This window comes from Oreochromis niloticus, linkage group LG5, assembly GCF_001858045.2.
Source record: "Oreochromis niloticus isolate F11D_XX linkage group LG5, O_niloticus_UMD_NMBU, whole genome shotgun sequence".
NCBI classification, from domain to species: Eukaryota; Metazoa; Chordata; class Actinopteri; order Cichliformes; family Cichlidae; genus Oreochromis; species Oreochromis niloticus.
The window spans coordinates 4,043,391-4,057,767 of NC_031970.2; the positions used below are offsets into that span (position 1 = coordinate 4,043,391).

The 14,377-nt window shown below is 39.0% G+C and overlaps 1 long non-coding RNA gene across 1 annotated transcript; it reads right to left on the reverse strand.

The window, feature by feature from the left end:
- Positions 1-709: 709 nt before the first annotated feature.
- Positions 710-3,489, reverse strand: LOC109202277 (uncharacterized). The gene is made up of 4 exons (XR_002062265.2): positions 1,948-3,489; positions 1,641-1,766; positions 1,332-1,554; positions 710-1,247 (listed from the first exon to the last, which is right to left on the reverse strand). It is a non-coding gene; the product is annotated as an uncharacterized LOC109202277 (long non-coding RNA).
- Positions 3,490-14,377: the final 10,888 nt, after the last annotated feature.

The window sequence follows — 14,377 nt, forward strand, 5'->3', positions numbered from 1 at the left end:
TATCCTCTCATTTGCTGGAGTTTTGTGCACATACCATTTGGCAAGGATAAACAACATGTTCCAATGCCACATTAAAATTTTCAAAAGCTTCTTTTTTTCAATTAGTTTACTACTTCCTGATTCGATGATAAATATGGTACCAAACTACAAAATTACTGTCGAAATGAAATCGACATTGTGATATATTTCAGGTGTCGAGTCACACAGCTGACCAATCGATGCACATATTTAAAGAAACAGGGATCAAATAAAGAACATTGTTGTAGAATAAATTACAGTTAAAAATAACCACTGCCCTGCGTTAGAGAGTGACTTATGATGAGGTATTAATTGGGTTAACTTTACCTCTAACAGCTTTTCACATAGTGCTGTGACCAGGGTGAAATCCATCATAAAGTAACTGTAAACAGTAGAACCATTAACATGAATGTTATGGTTCTACTCTGATCAGAACTCAAGTCAGCTGTGTGACCTGATATAAAATGATACAGAGGAACACATATAAATGGATGTGACCTTCATGAACTTTTCAAAATGACTTTATATGTCTGACCCATTATCTATATATATTAGAGCAGATGTGTAAAACCACTGTTAGACCTACTCTATACTAATGTAGTTACTGACACCCCATACTAAGGCAGGATTCATACAAACACACATTATCTTTTCTCTTAAACACTTTTTCACATTTTGAGATTGTGTAATTTCTATAAAGAATACGTGTAATGGTTCAATAGATATAGTTATTTAAATGTCCATAATAATCACATGATCATTTTTGTACATCCTACAATTCAAGATTTAGAGCTGTGTGTTTGTATGAATTCAGCTTGCTATACTTATAGACTTAGATATATCAATCCACTATTTACCAAAACAAGTTATATGGTTTGGGTAAATAGATTGGGTTTGTTCTACAAAATAACAAAAAACAAAAACAAAAACCACCCACAAAAAACAGTATATCTGCACATTAATCCAGAGTTCAGTTTCATATGTCTGATATTGTTTGTTAAATCTGGTGACACAAACACAGTCAAAAATTCATTGTGGTCCTTTTTACCCTCCACCAATGATATGCTGGTCACTTGGACCAGTTTAGTATTTGCTGTCACAGAGGAATGTTAACCATAAGTCCAAAAGACAAAACTGAAACCTTACAGCCTCATTGTAAATAGCATCACAAACAGATGTTTTCCACACAGTTAACAAAGCTCCACCACATCCGATCACTGCATATAAATCTAAAAGAAAACAAAAACAAATAAAATGTAATTAACACAAGGGAAGACTTTTGATTTAATAACTAAGCTTAAAATAAGTGTTACCTTTGAATATTTGTGGGAAAAATCTGATGCTACCCCAAGAATACAAAGCCACACTGGAAATGATGACAGGCTTGCAACCCTCTGTCTTCCTGGAGTGAGGTGCCTGATCAGTAGCAGTGAGTTGACAGAAGTCGGTGTCTGTAAGAGTGGTCAAACACTGATACTCTGTCCACTTGCGTAGAGTCTAAGAAGCTGGAATGCAGGCACACAGGACAAGCTTGTTCTAAAAAATACAGAAAAGGGAACATTTTATTTGTGTTAAGGCCTAAAAACTACAAATAAGTTATACAATGAACAATATTGAAATACCTCATAGATGCTGCAGGCCACCAGACTCCAGAGCAATCTCACACTCACATGATGGTGAGGAAAGACACGAGCTCTGTGATGAGGGTTGAATGTCTCAGTTGGGACACTGAAGAACTCAGAAGATACCTGCACAGAGAGACAGAGTAGAAAAAGCATAGATTTGTAATCCATAATGTCAATTAAAACTCAAAAAGTGTCAACAAGTATAATAATTTCAGTATGGAATTATTTATGCAATAAATAGGATTTAAATTAATTAAATGAATTAAAAGCACTGACATTTTTTATCAAAGATAAAGAATTGTACCTCTCTCTGCTCTGAGGATCACTGAGCATCTCTGACAGGAAATACAGTTTCCTCGGTATGAGTCATCCTTGATGGTTTCAGAGGTGTGTAGTGTGGCAACATGATGATGGTCTCCAGATTAGGCAGGAGGTCAGGTGATGGGTGTGTCATCTTCTCCATGGAAGACACACTGGTATGGCAGTTCATAAAAGAGCAGTCTCCTTGTGGCATGTAGTTATCTGTGCGGTCCAGCACTGATGGATCAGGTTTGGCTCAGCAGTTCATGAAGATGGTTAAGATGTTGTTGTTTCAGCTGATGATGGTGACGTTTGAAGGTTTTCCCACAAAGGAAACAGGACTGTGTGTGCCCTGTCTGAAAAAATACATCTACAAAACATAAAGTGCTTTTAACACCACCCACCCTCCCAACCCACCCAGCTCAGCCCCCAAGTGTCAATATATTGCTGGTATGGGGTGTCAGTTACTAAATCTAATTAGTGCATCAGAAAGCGTGGGCTACACCTAAAGCCCACACTTTCTGATGTCTTTTTGCAGATGCTCAGAAAATTCTGACTTGGCCTTTATCCACCCAAACCCAAACCCACCCGGATAAAGGCCAAGTCAGAAAATGGATGCAGAAACTTTCCATGTACTTCTAAATCAGTTTTTATACATATTCTGTAAGCTGTAAAAATGTTTTTCTCTACGTAATGTATCGTTATAGACATCTCTGGTAGCCTAAAGATAGTTTAAAACTTTTAACATTTTTTTTTACCTGTAAAACATGATAAGCAAAACCTCATTTATCCCAAAAACATTTGATTCTACAAAATCTACTGTAATCAAGAAAATATAATTGTCTGTATTTATTTATGTGCCCAATAATAAATACCTGCATTTATCTGGGATTTATTTATTTACTATTTCATATTTAAAAGCCCTCAACAAAGATCTTGTTTGTTGAGATACATATGTCACAATAAATTAAAGTATCAAAAAAGGAGATGACAATTAACATCCATGAAAAAATGCATTTTAAAATAGTAGATTTAGTCATTTAAAACATGAGAATAAAAAATAAATGATGTCTGTTTAATACTTTTTGCAGCACATTTCAGATCAGAGGTGCATGATAACAGAAGGCAGATCTCCCTGCTCTGCATGAAGTACAGCCATGATTTGGTGAAATGATTAATAACATTGCAATGAGAAAGGTTTGATAAATTGAAGGATGGTCTTCTTACAGACAGAGCAGGGAAACTAATTTTTGGGAAGCCTTCCATTATCAACAGAAAATCTTTTTCATACTCTACAATCAGTAAACTCTGTAACAAACATGATCTATAATTGTTTGAAAACTCACCACACGACTTCATGATTGGCTCGAGGACAGAACACAAAACACAGGGTTGTGGTAACTGTAATATGTTCTCAAGACACCTGAATGTAGACTGTGCTTTGGATGAGAAATAAAAATGAGGTCAAGCAGGGTGTTCTTGTCTGTAGTGGCAGAAGTGATCAGCTGTGAATACCCTCTTGACTGAAACTGCTCCAGAATCTGTTTTCTTCCACTCTGTAACTGGTTCTCATTAAAATCTCCACACACAATTATTGGGTGACAGTCCATTATTTCAAGTGAATCTAAAAGACTTACCAGGTTTTGCATGAATGGTGTCAAACTGTAGTCTGGAGGTCTGTACACAACTGCAATGAGCGCAGGGAATGGAGCCTGAACCTTCAACACTAAAAACTCAAGATCAGTGACATTATGCAGATACTGTTTTACCTGAACCTGAAAATGATTCCTCAAATACACAACAACTCCACCACCACTTCTGCTGGCCATGTGAGGAAAGTTTGTGTAGGACACATGTCTGTTGCGTTTGAACATGGTGTAGCCGTCCAAATGAAGACTGTCTGCAACAAAGGAGCCTTGGAGGTGAGACTCAGTGAGACACAAAACATCTGCTAAACACATTTCATGATGACTCTTGATGTCACTGATGTGAGATGGCAAACCCTCCGTATTGTGATGGATCAGTGTAAGAGTGTCAGGTCTGCTGGCTGTTTCTCTGACCTGAAGAAGAGGCATCATTTCCTCAACGCTGGCTTGTCTCATGGTTTGGAGCGCTGCAGTTACCTCGGGATTGGCATAAATCTTTTTCTCATCCAAGTCCTGTAAATACAGTCCACTGAGAGACGTCACCCTGCTGAGAGCAACATAAGCCATACCTGGTTCAAAAATGTTCTTCATTGAAACTACAGCTGTCTGTGTTGTAAGACCCTGGGTTTTGTGAATTGTGCAGGCGAATGCTAGCTTTACAGGAAACTGTCTGCGTACCGCACCTTTAAACTTCAGACTCTCCTCTGCTCTCTCAATGTAAACCAGATCATCAGATGCTGCATTAGCACTGCGGTTGTTTCTCATAGGCTGCCGGTTGTCCATTCTGAGTCCTAGTTTAATTATTTGTCCATCATTTTCAGATCTCACCACCTTTACCAGTATACCAAAAGCACCATTAACCAAACCGTTTAGTGTGTCCAAGTTTCTGGTCAGCATCACTCGAGCTCCTTCAGCAACGTTCAGGGTGTCGGGTAAATCATTTCTCCCACCTGTAAATGGTTTGTCTCTTCGTGCCATTCTGCCTGTACGTTTATCCTTCTGGAAATCGTCTGCAGTGATGATTATGATGTTTGAATGAAGCTTCTTGAGTGTATCTGTGTTGTGGGATTCAACATTCTTGTTGGTGGCATAAATGTGTAAGACCTCGATTGGACATTCTTCTGGTGCAGTCACAGCCTGTGACAACAAATCTCTGTCGCACTGAGAAAGCTCATCTGTCTTTTCTTTCACTCTAATCCTGTTCAACATCTCTGCAAAGGCCACATCATCTTTCTGACGCATGATCTCGGTTAGAGTGATCATCTGAAAATGTTCCTGCCATAGGTCAATCTGTTCTGGATCGTAAACGCAGAGAGGTTTAGACTGTCGCACTGGTGGCAGCTGGTAAAAATCTCCAACAGCTAAAACTGACATTCCACCAAAAGGTCTCTGAGTGCCTTTGATTTGTTTCAGTCTTGCATCCACATAAGCAAAAAGGGGTTTTGAAACCATTGAAATCTCATCAATAACAATAATTTCAGCATTTATAAGCTCAGATCTGACTTCATCCAGTTGGTTACCAAGTCCTTGAATGGGTGGTTTCAGACTCCTGGGTAGTTTCAGTAGAGAATGTAACGTAGAGCCATTGATAGAAAAAGCTGCTGTCCCAGTAAATGAAGTCAGTAAAACAGTTGGATTTGATATGTCAGCTTCTTCTGCATTAGCAGGCAGTCTGCTCAGGATCTTTGATGCTTCAGAATGAATACATTTAATCAGATGTGACTTTCCAGTTCCTGCACCACCGTTGATATAGAAGAAAAATGGATCTGGGTTTAAACCACAAACTCGCTGAATACACCAGTCTCTTATGGCATAGAACACGCAGGCCTGCTTCTGGTTCAGATTCTGATACATTACACGTACCATGGCTGGATCTACTGCAGGTTGTTCTCTGATGGCTCTGATCTCTGTTACAGCATCAGACTGACGACTGTAGTCGGGAACATTCTCCTGTTCGTTCTCATCATCAGAATGTCTCTCAGGAAGATTCTCATCACATTGCAACCTCACAACTTCAGATTCAGGAGCCAGATTACACCATTCATCGATCACAACATCCCTATTTTGTTCAAATTCTTCCAGTGCACTCTCAATATCCTCAGAGTTCTTCTCATACTTGTCTTTATTTCTCTTTACAATCCGTTTAACAGACTCACTGTGGTCTGAACATGGAAGTCGCACAAAACCTGAGTTGTAGAAGGACTGATAGGTTTGGAACCCTTGTGGTTTTAGTTCCTGCTCTGATCTGTGTGGAAGGTAAAGTCTCAACAGTCGACCATAATATTGCTCAGGATCTTTTTCCTGTGAACAGTGATAATACCTGATTATAGCTGGTTTATCATTCTTTCGCCTTTGTACAAATCCAAGCTGGTTTAGAAGAGGAAGCACATCTTTTCCTTCATTTGGACCACTCACCAACCGGCACAGGGCAGCAAAATCAGCCAGGGACATTTCCTCATATTCTGGTGTCTCAGGTCTGCATTTGTATTTATCAGTCAAACTGGTCATCCAAATATTACAACTGTCGTGTGTTGTGGTTTCCAGGTAGCTCATTGGACGACTCATTTTTACTGGGTTATCATCTGTTGGTACAAATACAACACTGCGGGAACATTTTTTCATTTTTAGGCCACAGACTCGAGTCACACACTCCTGTGCGCTGATTTCTCTCTTTTTTGAGTAAGCCTGCATCACAGCTCTCATTTCATCACATTCATTGACCGTGTTCTTATCAGAGTTGTCAATAACTGTCTTTAGGTATTCAGAAAGACCAGATTCTTTCTTCGTTATATATTTACAGAGGTATTCTACACATGAATAGGCATTCAAAATTAACGAGACATCTAAATTAGAGTTCCAGGCTTCAAGCAGGTGTGGGTTGTAATTGTTGATCCAACAGTCCTTTGGGTCACGTTTCAGAATCAGCGCCGTTTTCTTGTTTATGTCCTGGAGGCATTGTTCATACTCATTCATTGTCAAGTTGCATCGCGACAGAATCTGCTCTATGGTGAGAGAAGCAGCTTCAGGTTCCTTCAGCAGGTTCATCAAAGGTCTGAGTTTGGCTTTTGCAGCTTCAGTGTCTGAATCCTCATCCTGTCTCACAATCATTGTTCTTGTGGCTGGTGGTTTTGGAAACCCAAATCTACAACCAGAGTTCACACTCTTAAAGCATGTTTTTGTGTGGTTTTTGCTGTGCTTTTGTAGTTCAGTGACTTTTTTGTGCAGTTCAGGTTGTTTTTCTGGATCAGGGAGTTGAGCTGAGATGTATCTGTCCACAAAGTCACAGACAGTTTGGTCATCATCCAAATCTACTTCTACCTTTTCTCGAATCCACAGCAACATGTGTATATGCGGACTGCCTCTGTGCTGGAACTCAACTCTGTAAAAGTAATCAACGATTTCACCAAGGGGCTGTGCAGGAGAAAAAAGCAAATCTCTGAACAAAGCCTCAACACGCTTATCAAACATTCGCATGGTGGTTACTGGATTTGATCGTAGAATTTCACACTTTTCTGACCAGTCCAGGGCTTCAAAATCAACCTCTTCACCTTGCTGTCTCTTTATTGCTTGAATCACTTCAGGCCATCTCATCTCAGCAGCAGAGAAAGTGACAAAGAACTGAGGTGTTCCTATTTGACGAAGCATACTGAATAAATCTTTGGTAGTTTTCTGCCAGTAAGCTGGAGTTCCTCTGAGTGGCTGCATAAATCTGATTGCATCTTTATTTCTTACCAGCTTCTCTACTTCTGTCTTACTTTGTAACATTCGTGATGTGATTTTGCGTCCATCTTTGGTCATAGTTTTACCTTTCCTTAGCTGTATTGTCATGCTGGAATTAGCCAGGTGTATTTCAGTAACAAACTGTGAGAAAAATAGATAATTTGTGTCTTTGGCAAATCTTGCATCAATGTTGAAAAGCCTTGACTTGAAGTAAGCACTTGGTGTGAGTTTAAGACGTCTCTTTTCATCCAGTGTATTCTGACCAGTAGGAAACTGCACAGGAAATGCCATGGCTTCCAAATGAGGAGTTCTGAAGAAGCTAACAGGATTGTTTCTTTCTGCAGGAGCTACACAGTATGTGTTATCACTGAAACAAAGAATCTCTTCTGAAATGTCTAAAGGCTGCAGACAACTTTCTAGAGCAAAACCTCCATTGTTCAAATCACTTTCTGGTTGCTCAGGATTTTGTTCTTCTGGTTGTTCATCACAGGATACCATATCAATATCTTGTTCACTTTCAGACTCAGTTTCGCACAAAAGGGCATCTTTTTCATAGTTGTCAATTTCCATTAAATCTGCTTCATCATAATCATCACTTCCCATGCTGGCTTCATCACTGCTGTCATCATCAGGTAACGTGGGATCACAAAGCAATGCATCATCTCTGATAACAATATCTGTGTACTGCGGATGAATCTGTTTGAGTTTACGCAGGGCTTGGATCAGTTTAGACCAGGTGACAGTCTGGAACAGCTGATGGCCTTTGTAGCAGAGCCGTCTTTTCAGCTTGATCCTCATTATCTGTGATTGGTTTCTGAGCCGAGGTAAACAGTCAACTGTTTGTTGGACTTCAGATGGTACACACACCACATTACCACGTATGAGTCTTTGTCTGCCCTTTGGAAGTGGAATAATCTTTGCAAATGGTATGCATTTGGCAATCAGATGTCTCTCCAGAATGTTGAGATCACACAGTTCAGCTGGGATATCCTGCAGTTCTAAACCATTGACAGCAGCAAGCCTTGGCATGCGTCCACTTTTGAGGGAACTGTGACACGTGTGACAGATATACTCCTTTTTTCTCTCAACGGGAAAGCTGCAGTGATCATTACATGCTTCATCACACACATGAACAAATTTACCAGTTAGACACTGCTGAGCTACAGTTTGGTGTTTTGAGTAATTGTTTCTTTTGCAGATTTTCACCTGATTAGGAAAAGAAGCTTTTAGACAAACAGTACAAACATAAGATGGTGCTGATTTAATGTTTGATCTGAAACGAGATATAGCCTCATTCATTAAAGTGTTATCTGGATGATACTGTAAACTTTCAGCTGGTCGATGCATCTGACGATATTTTCTTTTTATGTTCATTGCACATCTGATATTATGCATCTGTCTAAAAGAAAAACTGTTCCAATATTTTACTCTCATTCGTTCTCTCATATTCTCTTTGTGTTGTTGCTGAAATTGTCTCTCTTCTCCATAACGTTTAGTGATGTAAGATAGTTTTTTCTTTTTAAATTCTTCACTTTCTTTATATAGTTTATATACATATGACCTCATGCAGGCTTTATGTTTCTCTCTGAATTCAACAGAACTGCTGTATGTTCTTCTTATACGATCTTTCTGCTTTTTCCTGAATATAGGATTGTCTCTATATGTCCTTATGACACGCTCTATTTTTTTCTCTCTAATTTTAGCACTTTCTCTATAGATCCTTCTCATTTGCTCCTTCCATTTTTCCTTAAAATCCTCGCTTTCTCTATAGAGCCTTCTGAAACGCTCCTTCTGTTTTTCCTTAAAATCATCTCTTTCTCTATAGATCTTTCTCAAATGTTCTCTCTGTTTCTCTCTATATGTAGCATTGGCTTTATACAAATTACTTTTGTATACATTCTTCTTCTGTCTGTGATCAGGATCATTAGACTTCCGACTGGAATTTTTTTTCTTTGCCTTAAAGCTTTCATCAAGGGTGTACATTTGTCTTTCTTTCTTTTTCTGATTTTCCTTTCTTTGTGGTAGTTTTTGTTGGGCCAGTAATCTTCTCCTCAGTTTTTTCCTTTTTTGTTTATTACATTTCAGCAGTTTATGTGAAAGTTCCTGCATTGTCTTAGTTGAACAGGAGGCAGTAGTTGAATCATTCTGAGGAATAGAATCTGATGTTACCTGACTTTCTCTCACAGAAGATGCAGATGGTTCTTTTTCCAAATGATGGTTCATCTCAGCAGCTGCTGTCTCATTTAAATAATCCACTCTGGATGTCGTCACGTCCATGGTACTGTATTTGGTGGTTTTGTTAGCATCTTTTTGTTCAGCAGTGTTTTCACTGTGAAACTCGACAGGCTGTAGCTCATAAGTGCAGGTTGGTGCGATGCTAAACATTCGGTACAAACATTTGATCCTGTCAATCATGTCGTTAAGACGTGTGAATTTTAACATAACTGCAGTTCCACCACTTACAGCTAGCGGCAATGGCATTCCTGTAGACTTACGTGGGTGAGGGTCAAAATATGCGTATTCACCTGAAGCCAGCCTGCAAACTGCGATGACTGTTCCTCCCATGACTAGCAAAGCGTAGCGAATGTCTGAAACCAAACACTGTAATCCCTGTTCAAGGCTTGGAAGATGATCTGTACCATCGAATGCGCCGTAACGAGCAAACTGAGACATATCCACTTGATACTCATGTCTGCGGCTGGTGACCACTGTGGGAAGCTCATCACAGGCTAGAAACACGCTGTTCACAAACCTCTTTCTGGCATCTGAATGCATGGCATGGCCTTTGTCCAACACACGGTTAAGATCTGCCCTGGTAATAAATTCATCCTCGTGTAAGAATGACAGGAAAACCAAACTATTAGCCATGCATTGTTGATTCCGGTGCTTTCCATACTTAATAGAAGCCTGGCTTCGGGATGCACAGATGCTACTCACTCGTGGACGACTTTCACTGTTTGTAACCTGTACATGAGACGGTCCTGGAGCTTCTCCATCATGCTGCGTTTGCACAGTTACCTGTTGTACTTCAGCCTTTGGCATAGACACTGAGAAAACACCTCTCTTTACCACATCTGCATAAGACACTGTGGCTGTCTGAACGCTGTTCTGCACTTCCAGACTGGGAACAGTTGTAACAGACACCTTTACCTGCTCACCGCTCTGAGAAATATTTAACTGTTCTTTCTGCTTTTGCCATCTAAGCTTCTGGGACTGCGACCTTTGACCTTTTCTTGGCATTTTATTGAAGTACAATGTGAGCTTATATGTATTTATACACAGATATAAATAAAACTCAACCTGGAAACAGTGAAAAACTAACAACTCTTTAACTTACTTTTTAAATCTGAGAAATGCAAGGTTATACAAATGTTCAAATGTTTTTATAAATGTGTAAATAGATGCAAAAGGTTGACTTTAATCCAAACTCAAGATAAAAGATATTCAAAGTTCTCTGAAAACACTTGGCTCAGTTTTATTGTAGCTTTTTCAAAAATAGAATATTTTTACTTATATTTTTAACCAGACTCGTTAATGAATAGGTCTTAGCTTCTGTAAAGGGATATGCAGATTAAATCACAATAATTAACAGGCTATAATAAAACTCTTAGCTTTTAATTAGTGTGTGTAAATCTTTCAGATATCTAAAATGTAAAGCAAATATAAACAGCTGTGATGGTGTGGTGATCAGATGACAGGCGATGAGGATTCTTCAGCTGGATGTTCTGCAGCAGTCAGGAAACAGGAAGTCTGGGTCCTCAGGGCAGCTTCTCGATGGCAATTGTGTCTGAACACTTACACTGAGTAACAGAAATGGGTTTGTCCCTAAATAATAATAGTATAACCCTACTATAGTCAAATGTTACTGACAATGAAACAGACTAGCAAAATGTATCTAAAGTTATCTAATTTAATATTTTTGTGAATACAGCAGTCTGAATGTCGTATAAAATAACAAGTTTGTCTTATTACAAAAAACCTTTAAGGTGTAAATTTTATATTATGTATCAAAGTAATTGCACCTCTAAGCCAAACTATCAGTGTTTATTCCAAAGTGTTCCAAGTAAAAATTAAAATTACAAATCTACAGCTGTGTAAGTAGTTTCTACTGTACTGTAATTCTACTATTGTAATTTCAACTTTCTACTTGTAATTTCCAGCAAAAAGACTGGATGTGAGAGAGTTTAACGATAGGAAAGAAGGAGCAGTGAGAGCAGAGACCTCTCAGAATTCTGTAACAGATCGATGAAGTACTGGTAACTTCAATTTCCCAAAAATGGGGACCATGTCAAAACTTGATTTCGCCAGACAAAACTTGATTCCATTCAAAATTTGATTCCAGTTAAAAACGTGATTTTTGATAACTTAGATAGAGCTTGTGGGATAGAGTGAAGCAAGATAGAACGGCTTGTCAAAATAGATAGAGTGGGGAGAGTGATAGGACAGACTGAATGGCTTGTCAATGATAGAGAGAGAGAGAGGGCTTTCTGCAACAGGTCACCTGTAAGACACAAAAAGACTGGAATTAGACATTTCCAATAAAGCTGGCTTTACTGTATTTTTCGGACAATAAGGCACACTTAAAATCCTTTAATGTTCTCAAAAATAGACAGTGCGCCTTATGTATTCATTTTGGCTGTGCTTACTGACTTCAAACCAATTCTATGTGGGACACGGCGCTGCAAATTCTCTCAAAATGTTGTAGTACAACTTTGGTAAGCTACCGTAGTTAGGAGCCTCGCGGTGTAATTCGCACTGTGCTTGAACATAATATTATGCTGTGTGTGTGTGTATAAGGACCTGGCAACTGTTAAGAGCCATGCTTACGAAGCAGGTTTCAAACTGATCAGCTCATGAAGAATTTGATGGATTTGTGGAAGAGGAATAAACTGAAAAAGTGAATGTGTCGTTCTGTATTTTATGTGTTACAACTGAACAATGTTGCGGATTACTGTGAATGAGTTGAATACAACTTGACTTATGTAGCTGTTTTGTTTGGCTTAATGTACCTTATGTTTAAAAAACAGACCCGTTCATTGCCCTTATGCCTTATAATCTGAAAAATACAGTGCATATTGGACTGAACTGAATGACAATGTTTAACAAATGGTGGTGGAACTGTTAAGGACATTTTTGCATTCTATTAAAACAATAAAAACAAACAGAGTCTATAACCAAGATGTGCTGCTACAGTAACTTACTGTTAACATTATATGGTCCAAATAAACCCACACACTGAGGTTCGACCAGGCCTCCTGCTCTACATCAACTTTACATCCACTCAAATTAAAATTTATTGATTAACTGGCCAAAAAGAACAAATCCTTTCTCACATTTGCCTAAAAAACATCTTGATGATAACCAAGAGCTGTGCTGACTCACTGCACTAAACTGAGCCTCATGTAGAGAAAGAAATATTAAAAAAACAGAACACCAGCAAGTCAAAAATGGTGCTGTTACTGTGATGGCCCAGAGTTCTTTTACTACTTTAGGACCTGCATCAAGCCATCAGGTCCTGAGCTTAAGTTTAATCACACTTGGGATTCGCAGCAGGAAAGGGATCTGAAGTACCCAAGCAAGTCCAACTCTGAAAAAAACAAAACTCTTGGTGTAGACTAATCAGAGTCTGGACTTTAATGAAATTGAGATACTTGACATGATTTCAAAACCCTATATTGGACCTTAATTATAAAAATTCTGAAAGTAGAGTGGACCAAAATCCCCCCAGTGATGTAAACCAGTCATTACTAGTTACTGTAAATCCATGATTATACTTGTTGGTATCAGGGCTTCCACAGCTGGGTGTTAGAGAGCAACTGGTTTTCACATCAGACCAGGTTGTTCTGGCTTGCGTTTTTCTGCTTCATAAATAAAATCCTCCTCGTAAAACTGCTTTTTGTATTTATCTAGGTTATGCTTGTTAGATGATTTGAAACATGACAAAAAAAAGTATGAAAAATATTAATGTGCAAGAAAGAAAGCTTTTTCTTAGCTCTGTACCTCAGACAAACCTTTACTTACCAGGCTTGAGATGATCAGATCAGTAGTCTAGAGAAAGGAAACAATACATCACATCACTGATTAATCACTCAGACTTTGGAGCAGCTTCGCACACAATAAAATTTACTTTGACATAAATTAACTTGTAAAATTCCTTCAAGCCTTTATGAACTTTCTGTACTCTGAAGAGGACACTATTAATTTTTAGGTCTCGCATGGCTATATCATCGTGTAATAAAAGCACTGATACTACATAAGGCGATCGTGGCTCAAGAGTTGGGAGCTCGCCTTGCAATCGGAAAATTGCCGGTTCGAGCCCCGGCTTGGACAGTCTCGGTCGTTGTGTCCTTGGGCAAGACACTTCACCCGTTGCCTACTGGTGGTGGTCAGAGGGCCCGGTGGCGCCAGTGTCCGGCAGCCTCGCCTCTGTCAGTGCGCCCAGGGTGGCTGTGGCTACATGTAGCTTGCCATCACCAGTGTGTGAATGTGTGCGTGAATGGGTGGATGACTGGATGTGTAAAGTGCTTTGGGGTCCTTAGGGACTAGTAAGGCGCTATACAAATACAGGCCATTTACCATTTACCATAAGTGCAAAGAATAGGCACCAATATTTTGTTGGCACAGATGTTGGCTTTTTTGCTCCATCATTGTCTATCACGAGTCAGTGCTTATAAAGTGTGGAAAAACCACACCTGTTAACGTCATTTCAGATTAAAAACTTCTAGTGTTTTGACTCCATGCTAATTGGCAAATGGAATATGAGACACAATAAAAATCGATAGTTGTGATGCTCCTAAGTGTTTAACTTACCACCTATCCTCACCTAAAGCACTTTCATAGTTTCGTTTGCTATTTAAATCCACAAACATAAGGAGAAATTGAACAACTGTATCACTTTTAGCAATGTTTGGACTTGGTAAGCTATTAAAATCAGACATAAATGGGCTATTAAAATTCAGGGATAATTTCAGGGACAGTTAGAGGTCCTGTGTGGGGGCTTTGCTGCAACAGGTTATAAATCCTGACTTTGTGTTTTTGCCCATCAGTAAATGGAAGCGTATCACAAAA